An 8,510-nucleotide genomic window follows, 5' to 3' on the forward strand; every position below is an offset into this window, starting at 1 on the left:
CAATTTTTTTCATGTATATGGGAGTAAAAAAGCAAATTGGCACATTTTCATTACCCTGAAGGGTTTTTCCCCTAATTTGTTCTAATTAGTTACACATGACAGTAGAATGCATTTTTGACACATCACATATAAATGGAGTATAATTTCTCATTCTTCTAGTTGTAAATGATGTAGAATTACACCAGCTGTGTAATCATATATGCACATAGGGTCATAATGTCCAATTCATTCCGTTATCTCCCCTACTCCCTTATGCCCTCCCCTCCCTTCACTCCCCTCTATTTAATCCACGCTTATTGTGAATTAGCATCCACATATCAAACATTCGGCCTTTGGTTCTTTGGGATTGGCTTATTTCGCTTAGCATGATATTCTCCCAGCTCCATACATTTACCTGCAAATGCCATTATTTCATTCTTCTTTAAAACTGAATAATATTTTATGTATACCACATTTTCTTTATCCATTTATCTGTTGAAGGGCACCTAGGTTTTTTCCATAGCTTAGCTATTGTGAATTGAGCTGCTACAAACATTGATGTGGCTGTGTCACTGTAGTATGCTGATTTTAAGTCCTTTGGTAATAGACTGAGGAATGGGATAGCTGGGTCAAATGGTGGTTCCATTCCAAGTTTTCTGTGCAATCTTCATACTGCTTACAAGAGTGGTTGCTCCAATTTGCAGTCCCACTAGCACACATCCTTAACATTTATTGTTGCTTGTATTCTTGATAATTGCCATTCTGGCTGGAGTGAAATGAAATCTTAGAGTAGTTTTTATTTGCATTTCTCTAATTGCTAGAGATGTTACACATATATTACAAAATTTAATTTAACAATATATTACAAAATTTAATATATTTTTCATATATTTGTCGATGGATTGTATTTCTTCTTCTGCAAAGTGTCTGCTCAGTTCCTTAATCTATTTATTGATTAGGTGTTTTGTGTGTGTGTGTGTGTGTGTGTGTGTGTGTGTTAAGTTTTTTGAGTTCTTTATATATCCTGGAGATTACTGCCCTATCTGAGGTACAGGTGGCAAAGATCTTCTCCCATTATGTAGGCTCTCTCTTCACATTATTGATTGCTTCCTTTGCTGTGAAGAATCATTTTAGTTTGATAAAATCCCATTTATTGATTCTTGATTTTACTTCTTGCACTTTAGGAGTCATGTTAAGAAGTCAGTTTTTAAACTGACATGGTAAAGATTTGGGTCTACTTTTTTTCTTTTATTAGTTGCAGAGTCTTTGTTCTAGTTCCTAACTCTTTGATCCACTTTGAGTTGAGTTTTATGTAGGGTGAGAGATAGGGGTTTAATTTCCTTTTGCTATACATGGAATTCAGTTTTCTCAGCATCATTAGTTGAGGAGGCTATCATTTCTCCAATGTGTGATTTTGATGCCTTTGTCTAGTATGAGATAACTGTATTCAGGTGGGTTTTTCTCTTTGCCTTCTATTCTGTACTATTGATCAATGTGTCTGTTTTGGTACCAATACCATGCTATATACCATGTTACTATAAAATTAATATAATTTAAGGTCTGGTATTGTGATGCTTCCTGCTTCACTTTTCTTGCTAAGGATTGCTATTCTGTGTCTCTTATTTTTCCAAATTAATTTCATGATTGCCTTTTCTATTTGTATGAAGAATATCATTGGAATTTTAATAGGAATTGCATTAAATTTGTATAACACTTTTGGGAGTGTAGCCTTTTTGACAATATTAACTCTGCCTATCCAAGAGCATGGGATATCTTTCCATCTTCTAAGGTCTGCTTCAATTTCCTTCTTTAGTGTTCTGTAGTCTTCATTGTAGAGGTCTTCACCACTTTTGTTAGATTGATTCTCAATTTTTTTGAGGCTATTGTGAATGGGATAGTTTTCCTAATTTATCTTATAGAGGTTTCATCACTGTTGTAATGGAACATGTTTGATTTATGGGTATTGATTTTATATCCTAGTACTTCGCTGAATTCATGAATTAATTATAGATGTTTTCTTGAGGAATTTTTTTATCTTCTAAATATAAAATCATGTTAGGAAATAGTTATAGTTTGAGTTCTTCTTTTCCTATTTGTATACCTGTAAATTCTTTCTTTTGTCTAATTGCTCTGGCTAGAGTTGTAATGATGATGTTGAATAGAAATGGTGAAAGGGGGCATCCCTGTCTTGTGCCAGTTTTTAGGGGGAATGCTTTCAATTTTTCTCCATTTAGTATGATGCTGGCATTGGGCTTAACATAGATAGCTTTTACAATGTTGAGGTATGCTCCTACTATACCTAGTTTTTCTAGTGTTTTGAACATGAAGGGATACTGTATTTTGTCAAATACTTTTTCTTCATCTATTGGGATGATCATATGATTCTTTTTTTTTTTTTAAGACAGAGTGAGAGAGGAGAGAGGGGAGAGAGAGAGAGAATTTTTTTTTAATATTTATTTTATTTAGTTCTCGGCGGACACAACATCTTTGTTGGTATGTGGTGCTGAGGATAGAACCCGGGCCGCACGCATGCGAGGCGAGCGCCCTACCACTTGAGCCACAACCCCAGCCCCATGATTCTTGTCTTTAAGTCTATTGATATGGTGAATTATGTTTATTGATTTCTGTATGTTGAACCAACCTTGCATTTGGGATGAACCCCACTTGATCATTGTGCACTATTCTCTTAATATGTTTTTGTATACAATCTGCCAGTATTTTATTAATAAATTTTGAATCTATGTTCATCAGAGATACTGGTCTGAATTTTTCTTTCCTTGATGTGTCTTTGGTTATGGTATCAGGGTAATACTAGCCTCATAAATAGTTTGGAAGGGTTCCCTCATTTTCTATTTCATAGAATAATTTGAGGAGTATTTGTGTTCATTCTTGTTTGAGGGTCTTATAGAACTTGGCTGAGAATTCATCTGTCCTGGGCTCCTCTTGATTGCTAGGCTTTTGAATGGTGTCTTATATTTCCTTGCTTGAAATTGATCTGTTGAAACTGTGTATGATCTCCTTATTCGGTTTTGATAGGTCATATGTCTCTAGAAATTTGTCGATGTCTTCAAGATTTTCTGTTGTATTGGAGTATAAATTTTCAAAATAGTTTCTGATTATCTTCTGCATTTCAGTAATGTCTGGTCTTGATATTTCCTTGTTCATCATGAATTTTAGTAGAGTTTTCTATCTCTTTTTCTTTGTCAACATGGGCAAGGGTTTATCAATTTTATTTATTTTTCCAAAGAATAACCTTTTTTTGTTAATTTTTTGAATTATTTCTTTTGTTTTGATTTATTTGATTTCAGCTCTGATTTTAATTATTTCCTATCATCTACTGCTTTTGGTGCTGATTTGTTGTTCTTTTTCTAGGGCTTTGAGATGTAATGTCAAGTCATTTATTTGTTGAAATTTTATTCTTTTAATGAATGAACTCAATGCAAATTGAGCTCTTTCCTCTTAGCAATGCCCTCATAGTATTCCAGAGATTTTGATATATTGTATCAGTGTTCTCATTTACCTTTAAGTGTTTATTATTTCATCTCATATTTCTTCTGCTACCTATTGGTCATTCAATAGTGTATTATTTAGTCTCCTGGTGTTAGAGTAGCTTCTGTTATTTTTTTAATTTTATCATTGATTTCTAATTTCATTCCATTATGATTTGATAGAATGTATAGTAGTATTGCTATATTTTTGCATATGCTAAGAGTTGCTTTGTGGCCTAAGATATGGTCTACTTTAGAGAAGGTTTCATGTGCTGCTGAGAAGAAACTATATTCGCTCATTGATGGATAAAATATTCTAAAATTGTCCACTAAATCTAAATTAGTGATTGTTATTATTTAGTTCTATACTTTCTTTGTTTAGTTTTTGTTTGGAGGATCTATCCAATAGTGAGAGAGGTGTATTAAGGGCACTCAGTAATATTGAGTTGTGGCCTATTTGATTCTTGAAATTGAGAAGGGTTTGTTTGATGTATGTAAATGCTCTATTATTTGGGGCATACATATTTATAGTTGTTATGTCTTGCTGATGTATGATTCCTTTAAGCAGTATGAAATACCTTTCTTTGTTCCCTCTGATTATCCTTGGCTCAAAGTCCACTTTATCTGATATGAAGATGGAAACCCCTGCTTCTTTATGCCATGCATGTGAGTGATATTTTTTTCCCCATCCTTTCACGTTTAGTCTGTGGATGTCTTTGCCTATGAGGTGCATCTCTTGGAGACAGTATATTGTTGGGTCTTGTTTTTAATCCAATCTGCCAGACTATGTCTTTTGATTGATGAGTTTAGGCCATTAACATTAAATGTTATTATTGAGATATGATTCGTATTCATAATTTTTAATTTGACATAGTTTCTCCTTTGATTGATTGTTCCTTTTGTGTAGTTCCTCCCTTTGCTGGTTTTCATTTTTTTTTTCATTTCCTTCTCATGAAATATTTTGCTGAGAATGTTCTGTATTGCAGACTTTCTAGTTGTGAATTCTTTTAACTTTTGTTTACAATGGAGGGTTTTCTTTCATCTTCAAATCTGAAGCCTAATTTTGCTGGATGTAAAATTCTTGGTTGGCATCCATTTTCTTTTGGAGCTTGGAATATCTTATTCCAGGACCTCTTAGCTTTGAGGGTCTGTGTTGAGAAATTAGCTGAGATCAGAATTGTTTTCCCCCCATATGTAATATGATACTTTTCTCTCACAGCCTTTAAAATTCTATCCTTATTCTGTATGCTAGGCATTTTCATTATAATGTGACTTGTGGGTCTGTTGTAATTTTATGCATTTGTAGTCCTGTAATCCTCTTTTATTTGATTTTCCATTTTATTCTTTAGATTTGAGAAATTTTCTGATATTATTTCATTGAAAAGATTGTGCATTCCTTTGGTTTGTTTCTCTGAGCCTTCATCTGTCCCAATAAATCTTAAATTTGGTCTTTTCATGTTATCTCATAATTCTTGGAAGTTATGTTCATGGTTTCTTACCATCTTCTCTCCATGGTCAACTTTATTTTCAAGATTATATATTTTGTCTTCATTGCCTGAGATTTTGTCTTCCAAGTGGTCTAGTCTGTTGGTGATACTTTCCATTGGATTTTTAATTTGGTTTATTTATTCATTCATTTTGAGGATTTTGACTTGATTTCTCTTCAGAATCACTATCTCTTTATTGAAGTGATCTTTTATCTCCTGAAATTTGTCTCTTATTTCACTCCTTAATCCTTTATGTCACATATCAGTTTAACTATGTACATTGAAAACTCCTTCTCTGATATTTTTTTCTACTGTATTGTCAATAGAGTCTATTATTGGAGCTTCTTGGTTTGTGTGGGGCACTTTGTTCCTTTGCTTTTTAATATTTTTCATGTGTCTTCCCATCTAGCATTGGGGATCTGAGGTGGTTTCTACCCTGTAGACTTATAGTATACCTGAAGGTTTCCAGTACCTTAGCTTCAAGGGGGAGACACCCAATGCAAACAACACCCACTGCAAACACTTTACAGCCTTAAATCAAATAGCTTTTATTAAGATGTATACAGTTTTGTCTCAATAAACTGAAATGGTATGTTCAATTATTGTCTACGATACATACAATAAACTTGCAAAAGAGTTTACAATTTCAAATGGTGGATAAAGATAGACAAAAAGTGGTATAGCATGTGATGTTTATAAGGAAGGAGGAGGGAAGATAGAGGTAAAATTATAGGAAGAGGGAAGACAGAGGTAAAAAATTATAGGAAGAGTGAAAGAGGAATTAATAGAGGTTGGCTGTTAGCAGGAGAAAAGAGAGAAGGAGAATCCAGAGAAACAGATAAGTAAGAGGACACACACACACACACACACACACACACACGCACGCACACACACACACAAAGTAAAAGAAAGAAAGAAAAGTAAAAACGAGAATACACAACAAAACTGTAATATACTATTCAGACTTCCTTGTCCTTGATGAACTAATGCATGAAGAATACTTGGTTTCAAAAATGGTAGAGATGTTCAAGAGGAAGAATAAAAAAAAAGGATCTCCATGGAAAATTAAACAATTGTTTATATTAGAGTTTAAAAGTTTCTCAGCTTCCTTTCTCAGCTGATAGGAGGGGTTATCTGGAGTTTGATGATAGCTCTACCTTCAGGATGTTTGTTGTTGCTATGGTAAGAGGGTTTGTCATGAAGGCAGAACTCCTGGAGGTGAGTTGTAAGCTTAGGAATGCTCTTCGCTGGGAGCCTATTGGTCTGGAGATTTTAAGTCAATACACTTCCAAGGCCCTGCAATTTCCAGTCCATGTTGGAAGACTGCGTCCCAGGAATCTCACCACTGTGTGGTATATGAGCTTATTCTTAACCTACTACTTTGCCTGTGGACCCCCTGGTCTCCGATTTAGTCTCTGAACTCGTTCTCTCCCACCCCTGCCCTTTCAAATTCCCAGTTAGGTGTTTCTCTCAGCTGGTACTGCAAGCAGCTGAGTTGGGTGGGGGGAGGGACGTCAGGTGGGTGTCCATGACCAGTATTCCACTGTGTAAACCTCTCTCCACACTTAATTTCTCCTGGTCACTTAGTCACACTCTGTCACACAGTGTGGGTTTGTGTGGCTTGCTTTTCAGACCAGACTTGGATCTGCCACTAATCAGCTTCCCTAACTACTGGCCCCTGCGCCATGTCAGCTAAATGGTTCCTTCCACTGTTCTCCATGCACACCTCTGAGAGAGATGGCAGCTTACCTCCTGTACATGGATACTATGCAGCACAGTTTATTGTTTTTTTGAGCAGTGTCTCAGCTCTTTAAGCTCTCTGTATCCTGACATGCCTCAGTCTTCCTGAGAATGGGGATTCCTTTATTGCTTTAATGCATTCATGTAGGGACAGTTCTGATTTGCACCTCCGGCTACTATCACAGCTGTGGAGCTGGAGATCTTTCCCCTTTATTTTATTTTTACAAGATCTCCTGAGACCCTGTCTGTGTTGAGTGTCCAGTATTAAATTACAGTAAAGTCTCCCCTAATTCTTGATCATTCACGCACCTTGTTGAAAAGCTGCCTGCCTGCTTTTCTTGGTTCATAGCACATATCCACCAGGGAAGTAACCCCTCTATTCTACCATCTTCCTCCATCTCCTCATTGCAATTTCTTGAGTTAAAATTTTTACTGCTGAGTTCTTTCAATATTTTAAAGAAACATGTATTGATTGCAATGCTACCTTATGCTGTTACAGACTGAAAAATAACATAGGATTCACTATTATACAGAATACCCAAATTTCTACTATTAAGTCTGATAGAAAATAGTAAATGTATAACCATCATTCATAATCTTAGGTTCTGAAACTATTAAAAAGAACATTTGAAAAATAATGAAAAAAGAAAGATGGGAGAAAGGAAGGAGTGGAAAACAATGAAATCAATATTCAAACATCTCCTTTTCAGAGGCTTTCTGCACACACATTCATTGTCTGGCTGGACCTGGGACATTCTTGGAGTTTTCTCCCTGTGGACCCATTTACACTTTAATTACTTCTTGTGCATAATACAGCTGCAGTGGTAGTTATGGTAGATGGGACTTTTCAAGGTCCTCAAAGAGTGCTGTAGAGTGCTAGGTGTCTCAAAAACAGGGAAATATGAGGAATATTTTTGTTGTTGTAGTTACTGGGCATTGAAACCAGCTGTACCACTAAGCTATATTTCCAACCTTTTTAAATTTTTATTTTGAAACAAGGACTCACTAAGTTGCTGAGGCTGGCTTCACACTTGCAATCCTTCTGCCTAAGTCCCCCAGAGTCACTGGGATTATAGGTGTCTACCACTGCATCCAGCCTGAAAAGAGAAAAAGAGAAGAGAAGAATGGGTGGAATTCTTCTTTATCTGCAAAAGTAGTCCAACAACCCACAGGTCCCTGCATCTCACTTATCACATCTAGCCAGAGCAGCCTATAGTCCTTCTGGGCTGACAGAAGAGGCAGATACACCCTATGTTCTACTGTCTCATGATAGTTTATATTTCCCTATGTTCTACTGTCTCATGATAGTTTGTATTTGGAATTGTGTCTCCAATTTAAAGCTCTGTGGTAATATTACCCACCTACCTTAATGCTCTAGGATTTTTGTCTAACCCTTATAAAAATATGAGTCAGAGTTTGGCATAATGCAGAAGTTGCAGCATCAATGCTGGGACCCAAAGACAGGGAGTATGCTGTTAGAGACAAAACGTGCTCATCAATTCCTTTCATTTACCAGCTAGAATTAGCCTCAGGAAGACCTTCTGTTCTTTAAGATGTACTTAACTCATGGAAAATTTGATAAGCCAGATTTTGTGAGATCCCCAATTTTTGTCATTATTTAACATGCATGATCCAGGGTAGTGATTTTTCTTTTTACTATCACTTATAATAAGAATATTACATGTACATGTATATGTATGCAAGATCTATCAAGAATAATTGTGTTTGCATATATGTGTATTTCAAAGTTTCATGAAAAGTAATGAAAAAAGAAAGATGGAAAGAATGATCAGAGGGAGAAAGAAAGGAACAAAAA

Source organism: Urocitellus parryii, chromosome X (assembly GCF_045843805.1).
Source record: "Urocitellus parryii isolate mUroPar1 chromosome X, mUroPar1.hap1, whole genome shotgun sequence".
NCBI classification, from domain to species: domain Eukaryota; kingdom Metazoa; phylum Chordata; class Mammalia; order Rodentia; family Sciuridae; genus Urocitellus; species Urocitellus parryii.